Raw genomic sequence first — 17,929 nt, forward strand, 5'->3', positions numbered from 1 at the left:
GTTCTGCTCCCGAGCCCTGGGTCAGCTGCTGTTATCTCGAACGTCCAGTACAGCCTAGTAATCTTGTGCACTTTGCTTATTCGGACTTTTAGATTTCAAAAATCTCTTCACATGTCTTGGTGTAGATTTCTTTCTGTTTCTCTTGTTTGTGATTCACTTAGCTTCCTCAAGCCGTCATTTTATGCTTCCCATTTAAGCCATTATTTGAGGTTTTTTGTTGTTTTTGTTTTTTGAGACAGGGTTTCTCTATGTAGCCTCGGCTGTCCTGGATCGCACTCTCTAAACCAGGCTGGCCTTGAACTCACAGAGATCCGCCTGCCTCTGCCTCCTGAGTGCTGGGATTAAAGGCGTGCGCCACCATCGCCCGGCTATTTGAGTTTTTGTACAGTTCCTACACTCTTTTTTTTTTTTTTCTAGGACAGAATCAGGGGTTCCCTCCCTCCCTTTCCCTCCTATTGTTAAAAAATAAATAGCCGGGCAGTGGTGGCACATGCCTTAATCCCAGCACTCAGGAGGCAGAGGCAGGCGGATCTCTGTGAGTTTGAGGCCAGCCTGGTCTCCAAAGCTCCAGGAAAGGCACCAAAGCTACACAGAAAAACCCTGTCTCGAAAAACCAAATAAATAAATAAATAAATAAATAAATAAATAAATAAATAAATAAATAAAAACAAAGCTATTTCCTGTCTGTTGTTCATATTAGGTAATTTCTATGGTTCTATCTCCAAATTAATTCCTTCCTCCATCCTATCTTCTGTTCCTGGGCTAGAGAGCTTAGGCTTTTGCTGGTGCCTTAGAGAGAACCATTCATGTTTACAGGCTGGCTGCTCCTCCAGTGCCCAGCCTGGGAGCAGGTAAAAGAAAAACTGGGGGAACTTGCCACAATGTCATTTCTCAGACTGAGAGGTCCCCTGGTCACCCTACCTTCTTCTCAGCACCTTGTTGATTCTTCTGTTTGTTTTACATATACTGCCCAGATTTTTTATTTATGTAGTGAGAGGTATAGAGAATACATCTACTCCATTTCCTGGGAAGCAGAAGGCCATTGCTTACTGGGAACCAACAACATTCAGTGTGTCGGAGTTAGAACTCACTTTCTCTTTTCTGCTTTCCTGCCCCACCAGTTCCTGCTTCTCACAGTTACTTAGGCAGGAAGCATCAGCATCAGTATCCAGGCTTTGTGGCTTCCCTGTCTAGTCCTCCTCTTTGACCCAATCCCTAGCTCAAGCTCCTTTATCAGGCTTCTGACCATTTTAATGATGCTGCATGAATCAACTATGAATCAACAAATCTTTATTCTTCAGTGAACTTCTCTTTAAATTTTTTTTTTTTTTTAAGGCCCAGGTGGCTCATGCCTTTAAATCCCAGAACTCGGGAGGTGGAGGCAGGCAGATCTCTGAGTTCAAGGTCAGCCTGATCTACAAAGTGAGTTCCATGACAAGCCAGAGCTACACAGAGAAACCCTGTCTTGAAAAAACAAGCAAACAAACCAACCAAAACCCCAAAAAGTAAACATATTAATTTAAAAAATATTTTTAATGTTTTAATTTATGTGGATGCATGCGTCTTTGTGTGAGCGTATGCCACATGTGTGCAGGTGCCTAAAGAAGCCACCAGAGGACAAGAAGACCTAAAGTTGGAGGTTGTAAACTGCCCAGTGTGTGTATGTGCTGGGAACTGAACTCGGGTCCCCTGATGGAGCCACAGTGCTCTTAACCACTGAGCCATCTTTCCAGATCTCTTAGTTACAGGCTGCCATTCCTTACACATCTAAGAGCCCCGCAGCTGAAATTCTTCAGCAGTGCCAAGATGTCACTGCTCAGTGGCCATCAGCTAAGCATTCTGTGTGATGTATGTGTGAGAGTCGGCTGTCCCTGGCCATCATAACTTCATGTCTCCTTCCCTCTCACTGTACAATGAGGCTGTGTGTCCTTCATGCAGAGAATTTTCCAGCTTAGATGGGGCTTCCTCCTCTGCCACTCAAGGTTGGTCTGTAATCTCGTCTATTTTCAAGAAAAGAGTCCCTGCCCACACTTTCTCTCCTGGACCACAGACCTCAGTGAGGACGGATTTCTTGGTTCTTCAGTTTTCCTTTCCTTCTTCCCACATCTCTAATGCCCAAGTCAGTCCCACCACAGAAAACCTCTGAGGACAGGATTATGGTTATTGGGGTGGGGGACTGCACCCTGGTCAGGGCCCAGGGCTCATTTTTTCTGCTTGTAGGGAACAGATGGCTTTAGTCTGTTGGAATAATTAGGAGCCCATATGCCCTCCAAAGAAATAATTTGCCCATCTGTAGTGAGGAATGAGAATTATGCAGTATCCAAGGGTCCTGCATGAAAGGAGTTTTGCCTTTGAATTTGAGTTTGAAGTGTCTTCCACAACTCTTTATCTTTCCAGAGCTTTCTAACTATGAAAACGTTAGGAAGAAACCAAATAACAATATGGGATCCACTAGGGATCCTGGATTACTTCACAAACGCACACTGGCAACAGCATTCTAGAGATTACTGGAGAAATGGGGACATGGACTGCGTTTCAGGTGGCCGTCAGCGTTAAGCATCTGGGGATTTACACTGGTATGGTAGTTATGCAGGAGAATGATTCTTGTACTCAGGAGCTCTCTGATGGCACATTGAGGAGTACCATGCCGTCTGTAATGTACTTTCAGATGTTCCCGTAACCACTGGACCATTTCAGAGGGAAGGAGAGAGTGTAATTGTGGCCAAAGTGTTAACAGCTAGCAAACAGTAGCAAAAGATATTGTATTCGATATTTTATTAAACTCCTGTCTAGTTTCTCACAGTGTCTCGTGTGGAATATTTCTCCATCAATACTGGCTGAACTACAATAATAATTACTAGATTGTCTAAAAATGGGCACTGAATTGCTTGAGATGATCTATTGACTTCCTATCTATTAGCTTTTGATTTGGAGCCTGGAACAGCCTTCTAAACAATGAGCCCAGTGAAGAGCTATCATGCTCCTGGTGAGCCATATGGCCTGAGTTCAAAATATACTTCACAGCGCTTAATATTTTATAGCAGATGCATTGATACAGAAAAGGAAGGAAGGGTGGGGAGGAACTTTGTGTAGCCCAAGCAAATCAAATTAATTCTGTGTGGCTGTGGCTACAAGTTACTGGTCCTGGCCTGACACTAAGCAAGATGGAGTCCTCTCCCGTCCCGTTCCTGGACAGATCCTTCTGTGTCCCTGAAATCGCTCAGTTGCAAGTGGCCGATATCTACTCCACCATTCAGCACCAAGGACAAAACTTCTCTGAAGACTGAAGGTATACATTTTCATAAAATTAGAGATTTGTGGGCAGGTAGACTCTTAGAGTTCACATTTCATCATGACCTTATGGGATCCCCAAGTTTGGCCTAATGCAGAAGCCAAATACAGAAGCCCTCATATCCTACAGCCCTTGAAGTAGAGGATTAGGCCTTCAGAGGGGGGCCTGCCCTGTGACATGGGCTGGGTACATGTTGGAGCAGACATTTGGTGGTCTTCAGATTCTGTTAAGCAGGGGCTTCCTTGAAGGGGAGCACTGGCCACAATAATGAAGAAGGGGCGTGTTGGGCCCACCGCTCCACCATCCTGAACACACTTGATCTCATCTGATCTTCAAAGCTAAGCTCAGCACACACCCACTCTGTACTAGGGGTGGAGCTGGCACTTCTCATATCCCAAACTCATTCCAGGCTCCAGACTGGAGTGTAGATGTAACAGTCTTATTAAATAAGAAACACAGAGCCAAATGCAGAGTTAAAAGCCCAAGAGGTCAGAGCAATAGCTAAGAGCTGAGACTAAAACTGCCTTCCTATCACCCGCTGCCACTGCAGTCGCCATCCTTCCCCTGAGAAAGAGAGCTACTTCCTGTGTGTGTCTGTCTTTTTATTGACTTTCTGTTCTGCCTTCTCATTGGTTGTAAACTCAACCACATGACCTCCTTGTCGCTGCCTGTCTATACAGACCTCCAGGTCTCTATGGTTGGTATTGAGATTAAAGGCGTGTGTCACCATGCTGCCTGTGTCCTTGAACACACAGACTCTGTCTGCCATGTGATTGGATTAAAGGCATGTGCCACCACCGCCCGGCTTCTGCTCTGGCTTGCTATTAGTTCTGAGCCCCAGGCAACTTTATTTATTAACATACAAATAAAATCACATTTCAGCACAAATAAAATATCACCATACTGGAGTTCCAGACTCAGGCCTAAACATCAGGATGAACTCAGACATAAACATCTAGGATGCTAAGTATCTGGTGTAATTTAATCCTGGGCACATAGAAGATTGATTGCACCAGCCTGTGAGATCTTGCACCTGAGAACTTGGTGACATTCTAGATTAATTTGAGCAGGGATCTGTACACTGACTGCTATTTTGAGAGTACAAGAACTCCTCTTCATGCCCAGCTCTACCACCTCAGAAGAGAAGCTAATTTCCAGTCAGCAGGTTAACAGGTGATGAGGTCGCCCCAGGGGAGGGGTACTTTCATTAGAGCATGTGAGAGTCTAGATCAGCAGGGACTTGCTTGTGGGAAGCAAATCCCACCTCCCCTGGGGACCACCTGGCATGGACACAACCATTGCCTGGAGAGCGTGCAGCAGAGTCCTCCCACCATGGGCCCGGGAACTCCCTTCCTCCAGGTGGTGGGGAAGCTGCCATCTGTACAGCTTCCTCTGGTGCTGAAGGAGCCAGGCTGGGTTCCACTAGTGGAGCTCAGTTGCCAGAAAGCTGGCAAAGGGAAGGCTGGTGTTTGTTGGGGCTGGAAGCCAACAAGGTCTTCCATCTAGGGCCCCCAGCTCACTCCTCTAGAACCCATGACAAGCTTGGGCTGAACCAGAGGGAACTTGAGGTTAGAAGATAGGCTTCGTGGAGTCTGACTTAGCACAATGCATATGTGCACTGATCTCCCCGGTGACCCTTCAGTGAATGAATGGATGTAGCTTGTATAGTCTGAAGTATTGAACTTGGGTGAGCAGCAAAGACAGAGATGAGATTTGGCTGGGACACCAGGGCCTGACTCTGATTCATCAATATCATCTTCTCCACTAAAGATCCATCTTACTGGCCCAGATGTTACATAATTTTGTGGGGGACAAGGTCTCACTGTTCTACCCAGATTGCCCATACAGTCATGATCCTCCTGCGTTGGTCCCCCAAATGTTGGGATCACATGAGTGAATCACCATGCCCAGGTCAGAGAAGTATCTTTATGCTCAGATCTCTGTGTGATACACAAAGCAGAAGCTTACCAACACACAGGTTCTATGTAAAGCAAAATCCTGCAAGCAGGTGACCTCTGTTTGTCTACCTCCCCTTGCTGTGTCCTTCAACGGGGGTGCCAGTTTTGAGGACAAACACCAGCTTATGTGGTCATGAACTTGGCTATATTTCTCCCTTGTTCTCCATCTCAACAGCCCAGTTTGAACTCTCTACAGTAATGCCTACAGCTGTGTCTGTTCTGAGACAGTGCCCTGCGGTTGCTCCCTGCGGAGCCCCAGGATGGCACCACCCACTTCCATGCCCTGGCTGGTGGGGATGGGAGGAGGAGAGTAGTACTTTCTGGTCAGTGGGTCCTGCTGTAATCTCCAGACTTCCTAGCGTGCCCTCTTTTCAGGAACAGTGACTTTCAGCTCCCCAGGAGATAGACTGTGGGCTCGTTTGTGCACAAGAAATTTCTCTGCTCTATCAAGAGTAATACTTCGGAGGGCAAGAGGGAGCCTGGGGCCCAGGGATGGGCGAGGAGCCTTGTCCTGGATACTGATGCAAGTATGCTCTGGCTGATCCTACTGGGAGCTTGGGTAACTCTTCAGAGGCACCCCTCCCTGCTCACCGAGGCAGGTAGCCAGGCCTTGTGGCTCCTGCACAGACCTATCAGGGCTTCCTCACTACAGTCAGTACCTGGCCAGCCACTAGGTAACTGAGCACCTGGATTTTGAATTGGGATCTGTAGCCACACTGTAAGGACAGACCATACTATATCCAGAACGGTCCTACCGTGAGAAGGTGAAAACATCCCCCACTCATGGCAGACATTCTCTTCTTTTTCTTCCATGGGGTGGTGGTGGTGTAAACAGGAGCATGTGGGTAGGTACATGTGTGTGAATACAAACGGAAGCCAGAGGCCAACCTCAGAGTGTCCATTCCTTGGGTACTGTCCACCTTGTTTCTTTTGAGACGGGATCTCTCCCTGGCCTGGAACTCTGAGTAGGTGAAGCCAGCCAGCCAACCCTATGGATCTGCTCTGTGTCCCCAGCACTGAGATTACAAGCACTGCCATGCCTGGCTTTCAAAAGCAGGAACTGAGGACCAAACTCGGGTGCCCATTCTTGCAGATAATTTACTTGAAGTACCCCAGCCCCAGACCTTCTACAGTTTTATGTTCATATTTTTATTTAATATTGGCAGATCTTTTTTGACCCTTGAGTGTCAAGGTGCCTCCGTACTTGGGTTCAGCAGAGAAAGCTTTCACCCATGATTATCCTTTCTCTTCCTTTTGCAGTGGGATCCATTGCATTCTTATATCCTTACCTGCCCCTGCCCATCTCAGGAGAATATGCCAATCTCCAATGTGAAAATGGTTCCATCAGTGATTTCAAAGTACTAGTGTGATGTCAGAGACGAGCCGCGTATATATGCTCTTTTAAGCAGGTGCCAGCACACCTGCGTGTAGACAGGTGTGAACATCTGCAGGGAATACATGGTGAGCTTGTGTGTAGTAGGTGGCGCTTGTACTGGTTACTGGGAAGGGCCTGCCTGCCTTCCACCTGTGTTTAGGGTCTGGGGTATTGAATAGCTGCTACTGTGTCTCTGACCTGCTTGTCTCAAGCATTTGCATCCACAGGATAGGCTTCTAGATACGAACCTCACTACTTATTTGCTCTTCTTGCGTTGCTTTGTTTTGCTCATAGTTAGGCAGGGTCTCACTATGTTGCTCTGGCTGTCCTGGAACTCATCATGTAGATGAGGCTGGCCTTGGACTCCCAGTGATTCACTTGATTCTGCCTCCTGAGTGCTGGCATGAAAGGTGTGTGCCACCGTATCAGGCCTCTGAACCTCATTTCCTGATGTGTTGGCCCTCAGTTCTTCCTCTCTGCCAGCTTCCCTGCAAGCTAACACAAGGGCTTCAACAGGGGGCCGACGAAGATGGGACAAAGAGCTGTCCCAGCAAGGCGTCTGCCTTCGGGGTATGACAGCTGGGCCTGGAAGAGCCTGCTTCCCTGTCTACAGGGATCTCTGAGATGACGCTGGAAGATGTGTTCCTTGTCCTTAGGTTAAGCAGAATTTACACCGGGGAGTGCGCCCCCTGGAGGGAGTGCTTTGCCCTTGCACCTTCTTCAGCTTTCATAACTTCCACAGTAAGTAGGGAGTATCCCTTCTTCCCATTTTGATGATAAGGAAGCCTGGTTACGGGAGCTGTCAAATTTGCTCACGGTTTGTAGCCAGTATGACCAAACAAGACTCAGACTCAAATCATTGATTCCAGGGGGCTGGAGAGATAGCTTAGATGGCACTGGCTGCTCTTTCAGAAGATTTGAGTTCAATTCTCTGCAACCACATGTGACTTATAAATTTCTAATTCCTGCACCTAGGGGAATCCAATGCCCTCTTCTGGTCTCCACAGGTACTGCACACACACGATGCACAGACGTATATGCAGGCAAAACATATATACAAAATGAAAAATAAAAAGAGAGATGACTCCACACTTAAAAGCACTTGTTGCTCTTGCAGAGGACCTAGGTTCAGTCCCCAGCACCCACATGTTTGTTTTTTAAAGATTTGTTTATTTGATGATTTATTTATTTATTATGAATACAGTGTCCTGCCTACATGCATGCTTGCAGGCCAGAAGAGGGCACCAGATCTCATGATAGATGGTTGTGAGCCACCATGTGGTTGCTGGGAATTGAACTCAGGACCTCTGGGAGAGCAGCCAGTGCTCTTAACCGCTGAGCCACCTCTCCAGTCCCCCACATGTTTGTTCATAGTCATCTATAACTTCAGTTCCAGGGGATCAAAAGTCTTCTTCTGACCCCTGAGGATACCAGGCACACTCATGGTACACGGGCATACACGCAATCACAACATAAAAGCAATGCACCTTGTAGAAACTAAAGGGAGGGCCTCTCTCCCCACCGCTGGTCTGTGCTGCACACCTTTCCACCGCTCCGTTGCCCGGTCCTCCCCCCATCACGGTGGAAGAATAAGTCGCAGGGATCGTCACTGACAACGGCTATGGCATGTGCAAAGCAGGCTTTGCTGGCAACAGTCCCCCTCGTGGCCATGTTCCCCTCCATCATCAGATGTCCCCTGCGCCAGGGATATCATGGTGGGCATGGGCCAGAAGGACTCCTGTGTGGGGGACGGGACGAGGCCCAGAACAAGACGAGTATCCTGGCCCTGAAGTACCCTATCAGGCACAACATTGCCACCAACTGGGACGACACGGAGATGATCCGACACTGCACCTTCTGCAGTGAACTGTGCATGACCCCTGAGGAGCACCTGGTGCTTCTGACCAAGGCCCTCATGAACCCCAAGGGCATGGCCATTCAGGTGGTGCTGTCTCTGTATGCCCCAGAGTTCATCACTAGCACGGCCATGGACTCTGGTAACAGCATCACACATACAGTGCCCATTTATAAGGGTACACCCTTACCCAAGCCATCTTGCATCTGGACCTGGCTGCCTGGGACTTGATAGTCTACCTCATGAAGATCCTGACTGAGTCGGGCTACAGCTTCACCACCACGGCTGAGTGGGAGATTGTGTGTAACATTAAGGAGAAACTACGTTATGTTGCCCTAGATTTTGAGCAAGAAATCGCTACTGCTACTTCCTCCTTTTCCTTGGAGGAGAGGTAGGCAATGCCTGATGAGCAGGCAATCACCACTGTCAACGAGCCAGTCTGGTGTCAGAGGTGCCCTTCCAGGATAGGGAGTCCCATGGCATCTTCGAAACCACCTTTAACACAGTCATAAAATGTGATGCGAACCTACCCAAGGACCTGTGTGCCAATGCAGTGCTGTCCGGTGGTACCACCGTGTGCCCAGACGTTGGTGAGAGGATGCAGAAGGAGACCACAGCCCTAGCACCCAGCATAGTAAAGATCAAGGTCATGGCTCCCCTCCGCTCAGGCTCTCAGTTTGGATTGGCAGCTCTCTCCTGGCCTCGCTGTCCACCTTCCAGCAGATGTGGATCAGCAAGCGGGAGTATGACGAGTCGGGCCTCTCCATCGTCCACCACGAATGCTTCCAGATGGACTGCGCAGGTGCCAGACATCTGCTGCAGGAGTTGATTCTGAAGTATCAGTTTGGCTTGCCCAATGTACACACCTCAGGCTAGCCTCGTGAAACTGGAACAAGCCACTGAAAAGGAATTTGTCCTTGAACCTTGCATCTGATACCAGCCCTCGACCAGAGAACTTGCTGCTGGTTTTTGATCTTGCAGTCAAGTTAACTGTTTCCTTGGTAGCCATTTAACACCCCGAGCATATCTTATCTCGATTTGCTCCTTAGTCCACCTGCCATAATAACTTGATGGCTGAGGAGAGCTAGCTATGGAAGAGAAGTTCCCAGCCTGGTGGATCTGTGTGAGCACCGTGTAGTGATCTGTGGAGGGTGTTAACCGACAGCTGACTGTCCCAGGATTCAGAAGCAAGAGCTTCTGAACCAGTCACCACTTCTCTCTTGCTGTGTAACAGGGAAGGAAAGCCCAAGGCTTAGGACCCAGTTTCCGTTCCGGTGTTTGCCCCTCCTGACTGCTGTGGGTTGTTACTTGCCTTGAATTGGGAACATTTGCATGGACACTTGTGAATTTATTCATCCTTTCTTTTTTTTTTTTTTTTTAAGATTTGTTTTATTTATTATGTATAAAGTGCTCTGTCTGCATGTGTGCCTGCAGGCCAGAAGAGGGCGCCAGATCTCATTATAGATGGTTGTGAGCCACCATGTGGTGGCTGGGAATTGAACTCAGGACCTCTGGAAGAACAGCCAGTGAGTGCTCTTAACCTCTGAGCCATCATTGCTCCAGCCCTTTATTCATCCTTTTAATTCATGTAAGTTTTTTTTGTGTGTGTGTGTGTTCAATTATTTAAGAAGTAAACAATTTTGGTTTTCTATGGTCCAGTGAGAATATTAAGCTCCAGCAACATGTCACAGTGTAAAGAAAAATAAAATTGCTGCAGTAACTGGCAAAATAGAATAAAATACAAAAAATAAAGGGAAAAGCAGTTAAAAACTTGTTGATTCTAAAACTGAGTTCCACTATATTCCCACTGGGAACAGGGCTGACCTTGCCTGAAAGCGGGAAGAAAGGGGCACTCCGCGTTTCCCTTTCACTGTCATGTGTGTGCAGATGCCTTGTGCACACTACTCCAACCTTCCGTCCGTCTGTCCTTGGTGCAGAAAGACATGTGTCTGAACATCAGAGAATGGCTAGAACCCCCCACTCCTCACTTGGTGTGTGCTGCACCTCCTGTACATCTTTGTTGTACACATCCCATAGTTACACACCACGATCTCCCTCCAGCCCCAGTGTGTCTCTCCTCACACTCTGATACACTTGCACACACATCTGGAGGCTTTGTGCCTGCACACATCTCCCAAAGCCGGTGCTACATACTGCCCTGTGTGCTTGCAGTGCGTTACTCAGACACACACACACACATACACACACACACACACACACACACACACACACACACACACACGTTTTTCCTCCGTGCAGGCCACACTTTGAGTCATGCATGTGCATACACACAGACACAGACGCAAGGTGAGGCTCACTGGGCAGTCAACATACGCTGCCTTGCACACGGGCAGGCACAAGATGCATGCTGGAATTCTCTGGTATTGGAAGGATGTTGCTCTTGCTGTAGACCCCAGGCGGCACATGCTGCCCTGCACAGGGAAGTCTGCACCCTTTTCCTGAGTCCACTTAGCAGGCCAGACCTTCTGCTGGCCCGTCCTTTCATAAGCATTGGAATCGGGATGGTCATCCCACCCCACCTCACAGGCTGCAAGGACCAAGACACACTCAAGCAGGTTGTGTAAAGGAGGAAAAGTGAGATGACAGATTTGTGCTCCTGAGACTATCGTCTCCCTTCGTTCCTTGAAGACTTCCCAGCTCAGGACTGGTGGACACCAACTCACAGTCTCTCTGGAAGTGTTATGACTGTGTCCATGACTGCATCCTCAGGACTTCCCCAGAGAACACTATTGGAGCATCATCATCAACCTATGATTACATGGGACTCTAAGGGGCTGTATAATCCTCAGCATGGGACGTGACAGGGTGAGGAAATGAAACATTGCCCTGCCACCTCAGGTCCCAATGACCCTTCCTCTGCTCCTGGGCAAAGGAGCATGGAAATCCCTGGGTTCCTCTTCCCTGATCATCCGTTCATGTCTACTGATCTGGTAACCAGCCATGCAACACACTCATGAGACTGTTCCTGGCTGGAGACAGAGTCTGGCCACCTGGGCTTCAGAGCACTCAGCTCTGCCCCCTCCACACTGGACATATCCTGCGCCCCCCCACCCCCGACCAGGCGGGCTGCTGGCACAGGAGGAGCTGGTGGAAGCATTAGTAGTTTTTTTTACCTCAGTGGAAGAGTCAGCCACTGAAGGTCCTAGAGCCTATAATCCTGGTACTTGAGAGGCTGAGGCAGGGGAATTGCCATCGTTCAAGGCTAGCTTTGGGCTACACAGTGAGATTTAGGCCAGCCTGAGGTATAATGTGAGACTTTGTCTCAAACATAAACAAGCAAACAAACAAATAAAGCAAGCAAGCTCGCTCCTGGGAGTTATAGCCTAGAAGAGGGAAACTGGGAGAAGTCCCAGAACACAGAAGCGTATGGGTAAATTGGCCTATCTGGTAAGAGGACTGAGGCTTCTTCCTTCTGAAATCGGAACCTTGAAGGAATGAGAGGGAGGAAAAGGGGGTGGAAGAGAATGCAGTGTGGGGCACCAGTTCTCCAGTGGGGAAGATTATACCATCCGAGGGGACACTTGGCAGTGTCAGGGCTGTCACAGCTAGGCAGGGAGTGGCATAGGGTGTGTACTACAGGTACCTAGTAGGTAGAGGCCAGGGATGCTGCCCTCCTCCGTGTGTGTGTGTGTGTGTGTGTGTGTGTGTGTGTGTGTGTGTGTGTTAGAAGTGTTAAATCTCTTCCCAGTCACCTGACAGCCCCCCACAAATGAAAAGCCACCCGACCCCAAGTGTCACTATGTCAGAGACTGAGAAAGATTGCTCTAGAACACAGGACAGACTACTGAGCAGAACTTCCACGGACAGCGGCCCACAGTGACAGCAGAGCATGTCCCCAAGAGTGGGAAGGAGAGCAAGACTCAGAGCCAAAGGATGGAGGGCCTCTTGTCCCGCCAAGAGGACAGACTCCCCTGGCTAGTGTTGAGAGTGGACTTCCTGCCTTTGTAGAGGATGGGGAAGAAGGGCCATGGTGTGCTAAGGGTGCATGGGTTGAACTTTGCTGCGAAGCTTTGCCAGGTGCCTCTTGGGCTATTCCAGTTTCGGGCGACTTGTGCTCCATCCCTCTCCTTCTCACGCTGTGCCCAGCAAGGCAGAGGCAGTGTCCTGCCTTTTCTGCACCTCCATTTTTGTGTAGCCTGCTGGCAGTGCCCTGTTCTCAAATGGCTGGTTTATTTGTCACCCCCAACCCCCGCCTGGTAGCACTCAGTTTCTTTTCCTGAGCACCCCAAATGTGCCCGGCCCTATTAGGGACAGAACAGACAAAGGTGTGTGTTGGCAGGCCCTCTGCTGTTAAGGAGAGGCCCAGTTGTCTTTCTGGGGCTCCTCCCACTGCTCAGGCCCCTCCCACTGCCCAGACTCCTCCCACTACTAGGCTCCTCCCACTTCTCAGGCTCCTCCCATTTCTCACCCTTCATAATCATGAAATTAAAGTTCTTCTGAGCAATACAGGGAGGAGCATGGTCTCTCTCTGCTGTTGCCATGGTTGCCACAAGAACGCAGGCTTGAGCTGCAACAATCATCTTTCCCACAGGTGGAGCAAACCTCTCCGGGAGAAAGGCCACATCCCAAGGGCAGCAGCACTGAGTGTTGGAATCAAGATGGCACCTTGTGGACATCCTTTCAGCCCTTGAATCTAGCTTGTGGATTCCCAGTGTTGTTTTATTTTATTTTATGTTCACTGGTGTTTTGCCTACATGTAATATCTGTGTGAGGGTGCCGGATTCCCTGGAACTGGAGTTACAGACAGGTGTGAGATCCCATGTGGGTGCTAGGAATTGAACCCGGGTCCTCTGGAAGAGCAACCAGTGCTCCAGCCCCTCCCATTGATGTGAAATTAGGGTCCAGTCACTGATGAGTACAAATCTCTTGGTTAATACTGTGGTGCCCTCTGGGGCCAGGAGCTGGTCTGTTCCTCTCCTTCATCCTCTCTCCAAAAAAGGCTGGTCTTTTACAACATAGGTGTTAGGTCAACATTTCCTGCCAAGGTCAACAGGACAGATTCCTTCGGGCCAAGAGGCTCTCACCACAGAATAAAGCTACATGCTTTTGGTGAAGAGGAGGCCGAGATAAGGGAGTGGCCAACCCTGGGGGCAGAGACAGTTAGGGACATCAGGAGGAGACTTGTCCAGCTATCTCAGAGGGCCTACTCTGCTGAGGGGCTTGATCTCTGTGGCCTTTTTATGTGTTTCCGCATCTGCCTCCCTGTGCGTGCGAGGCTCAAATGAGGTCATCTCATTTGAATGACAGGGTCTGTGTGAGCGTGAGATCGCTCTGGCTTCCCCTGGGTTTGGGTTCAGCGGGAGAAGAGGCCAGGGTGGGAGGCGAACAGAAGGGCAGAAGAGGAGGGAAGGGCAGGGGTTGGAGATAACTTCTCACATACTCTAAGGTGGGTGGAGGGTCAGGGACTCTTGCTGAAGGCTGAAAAAGTCACAGTACTGACTACTCCTGTGAAGCAGCAGTCAGTGGCCTGCCCTGTGCCTGCTGTTCTAACAGGTGGGGGCTGGGGGGGGGTGTTCTCATGCCCACTTCACAGAGAAGAGGTCAGGGGAAGTGCTCAGACTTAGCTGGAGAGCCGGTGCAGCTGGGATTTCAACTCAAGTTTGAGGCTGTCTCATATTGCCCAGGTTGGCTTTGAACTAACGGCTTCTTGATCTTCCACCTCTAAGTGCTGGGATTACAACGTTTCTATCCTTTTAGGAATGAGAAAAAGTGAAGTCACGACGACGAGAGATGTGAAGGAAGTCTGGACATGTACCCGGGCTGTGCAGGAGGAGCTGCCATGAGGCTCGGTCTGTCTGTTCCCTGGGCTCCTCTGCAGCCGGGCTTCTTGGAACCCCCGGTCTCTCCCCAGGACCAGGACCCACTCTAGAGACGCAAAGCCTCCTCGCGTCAAAACACAGAGCCTAGCAAGATTTACTGGGAAAGGCTGCCACCTGGTGGCCAATGGGCAAGCTTTACACTTCTGGGAGGAGACCAAGCTTGGGAAAAGCCGGGCTTTGGAGAATAGGTGTAGACCCTGGGGGTGGGAGTGGGGGTGGGGTTGGAGTGGGCGGGGTGGGAGACTTTATCTAGCCTTGCTTTTGAAGAGCACCCACAGAGTGCCAGTGGGGTGCGGGCGGGACGGGACAGGGCTGCCTTAGCTGTTTCAGGACTCAGTATGGGGCCTGGATGCGCGTGGCAGAGCAGAACTGTCCTTATAAATAGCAGCTCGCTCCCCCCTCCGTCCCCCGTAGTGAAGTGTCTTTTCCCCTGGGGGCTGGAGGAGGTGAAGGGCCTGGAGCAAGGCCTTGGCTGGATTCCTGCTTTAGTTCAGACCAATTCAGACAACTCCAAGAAGTTACAGACCCTTCCCTCCTTGACCAGCCTGGGGGCCCCAGGAGGCCCTCCCTCTCCAGCCCTTTCTGCCTTCTTCTCCCTCTCTTCTGACAGCACCCCACCCCACCCCACCCCCGCTCTTATTCCTACGCATTTATAAGAACCCCACACATGTACCTCACACCCGTGGACGGAGATGGCTCAGCTCCTGCCTTAAGTTGCTTCCGGAAGGCGCCCAAGGGCCTGCACGCCTGGCTCCTAATTTAGCTCACATTCTAGGAGAGATCCTGATTGAGGGGGCTGGCGGCTTCTGCCGAGAAGGCTCCCAGGTGATTCCTCTGTCCCTCGTTCCTCGGTGCTGGGGTGAAACCCAGGGCCTTTGTGCTTGCCAGGCAAGTCACCATCCCTGAGTTACATCTCCCTCATTCCCCAGGTGATGTCCCTGGCAGCCCAACGGCCTCCTTCTTACCTTCTGGCGGTGTGTGGACTCTGCTTCGTTTTATCACCGGCTCATACCCCGGCCATAGGTGTCCAGGTCAGATGTTCATGGAGACAACAGGGTCTCCTCCCTGCTTCCTGCTCTAGTTTACCAACTTCCCCACCAGCTCCGACCTCACTGTGTCCTGCGAATGTTTTGTGAGTCTCACACCTGATGGAGAGGCTTCTGAGCAGGTTTTATTCATCTTTGCGTCATCCGCTTTTGACAGTGCCGGGGACGAAATGTGCCTGGTGACTAGGAATGTCGATAAATGGATAAATGCCCGAATGGATGTCTCCCACTCAGACAACCAGACTTCACGTTGCTGAGACCCTCTCGACCTTCTAAATGTCACTCTTTCTGACAATCCCTTAAGGCCAGGAACAAGGGTCAGATGCTGAAAGCACTTGCTGGAGCTCCCTGGACCTGGGAGTGTGGGTGGGGAAGTACTTTTGACAGGGGGGAGACCCAAGCTCACCCTCCCTAGCTGCCTGATGAGAAACTCCCTCATAATGACACTTTTTTTTTTTTCTTTTTGGTTTGGTTTTTCGAGACAGGGTTTCTCTGTGTAGCTTTGCGCCTGTCCTGGAATTCACTCTGTGGACCAGGCTGGCCTTGAACTCACAGAGATCCTCCTGGCTCTGCCTCCCGAGTGCTGGGATTAAAGGCATGTGCCACCACCGCCTGGCCATAATGGCACTCTTAAAAAAACAAGAACCTGTACTTGGGACAAAGGTTTAAACACAATAAACAACAAGCAACATCAAGCACTTAGCTCATCTTGTTTACTGCACCGCCCGGGACACAGTGCACCACTGTGAAGTGAAAAGTGCTTTTTGAGGGGCCGTTATTTTGAGTTTATCTCTTTAAGCAGCAAATAATTTTTATCTAATTGATACATGTAACTTTTTCTAGTTTCCACAGTTTAAATTTTTTTTTAAATCTAAATGGGTGTTTTGCCTACATGTACATCTGTGCACCACATGCATGCGGTCCCTGCAGGGCCAGAAGAGGGCAATGCACCCCCTGGAATTAGAATTACAGCCCATTGTGAGTTACCATATGGACGCTAGGAATTGAACCAGGGGTCTCTGGAAGAACAGTGGGTGTTCTTTAACCACTAAGCCCTCCCTTTGGCCCTCCGTCCCTCACACTTTTTTTTTTTTTTTTTAAAAAAAAAAAAAAAACAGACATAGTCTCAACCATGTAGCCCTGGCTGGTCTGGAACTTGCTATGTAGACCAGGCTGGGCTTGAACTCAAAGAGTTTTGTCCGCCTCTGCTTCTGGAATGCTGAGATTAAAGGTGTGCACTACGACCCCTGACCACTTTCCCCAGATTTTCTTTCTTTCTGTAATGCTGGGGATGGAGCCGGGGCCCTGGCACAGGCTAGGCAGGTGCTCGACCACTGAGCCACCTCACCAAACTCATCCCCACATTTATTGGGAACTGGTTCCCAGGGATGCTGCTAGAGTGCATGCACATTCTTAAAAAAAAAAAAAAAAACCACTGGGCTGTCCAGCCTTTCCAGTACTCTCCATCGGTCACTGTCCTAACTTCAGGGAAGGTAAGGGATTTTTCAGCCAAAGCAGCTTTCCTTCTCCCATAGCTGTGTCTCTGTGGTGTACAATGTGGGGTTGGATCGGCTGGGATATAACAGGAAACTAAGGGACATTTCAAGGATGGTGGACCCCAAAGAGGAGATGTTTTCCTGTTTGTGAAATTCTTCCATCATGAGGTTTCCAGAAGTACCCAAGAGGCTGCAGGTGCATAGAAGTTTTGGCCTGAATGAGTGCCCTCTGGCCCCTAGCTTGGGGCCAACTCCCTGAATTGCTTTCTCAGGTACATCTACCTGGTGAGACATTAACCTCTCTCATTCCATTGAAGGTTCCACCACCAGCATCTGAGGCTGTTCTGTGATCATGTCTCCAGGTTCCAAAGCCCACAGAGATCTGTCTCTGCTTGCCTCCTTCCGAAGATGACAGCCCCAGCCCCGTACATCTGTGGAATCAGGCCGCTTGCATTGCTCCTGGGACCATGTTCCTTTTCAGGCTTGCCTTATTAATCACAGCTTGTTCCGCTGGTGGCGCCTGGTTCAAGTCAGGCTGACCCTGCTTCCCTTTCTTTCTGCTTGTGGAGGCCACTTGAAAACTGACTGGATGACCAGGAAGGCAGAGGTCCTCAGATCTCAGGAGGGTCTCAGGGAGACAGGCCCATTAGCCAGATATCCAGGAGAAGATACGGACACAGGATCTTTGAGTCTGATTTTTCCACAGACCAGATGGGCACTGTCCACTAGCATTCCCCACCTGCAAAGTGAATGACATGGGAGAGCAGTCTTGAATTCCACCCGCTCAGTTTACCTCCAGATTCTCCTCTGAAGTGGAGTGTTACCGTTGCCTTAGGTTGATGGTCTCCTCAGCCTCCTCCTCATCTTCACTTGTGAGACTGTCAGTCGCCTCTTCCTGTTCTGCACACCATAGCCACAGCATTTGCTTATGCCATTGAAATGGATGTCATCCTCTCGCCACAGATGTCCAGAGGAATCCAGGCTTTGATGTGGGTATCTTCTGAACCCAGCCAGCTTTCCTGCTTTCCGGCCTCGCCAGCCACCTGACCCTTCCTTGCTCGCTCTAC

At 49.7% G+C, this 17,929-nt stretch overlaps 1 pseudogene; it reads left to right on the plus strand.

The window, feature by feature from the left end:
• Positions 1–2,515: 2,515 nt before the first annotated feature.
• Positions 2,516–15,623, plus strand: LOC102915819 (actin, cytoplasmic 1-like; annotated as a pseudogene).
• Positions 15,624–17,929: the final 2,306 nt, after the last annotated feature.

The sequence above is a fragment of the Peromyscus maniculatus genome, chromosome 8, assembly GCF_049852395.1.
Source record: "Peromyscus maniculatus bairdii isolate BWxNUB_F1_BW_parent chromosome 8, HU_Pman_BW_mat_3.1, whole genome shotgun sequence".
Classification (NCBI taxonomy): domain Eukaryota; kingdom Metazoa; phylum Chordata; class Mammalia; order Rodentia; family Cricetidae; genus Peromyscus; species Peromyscus maniculatus.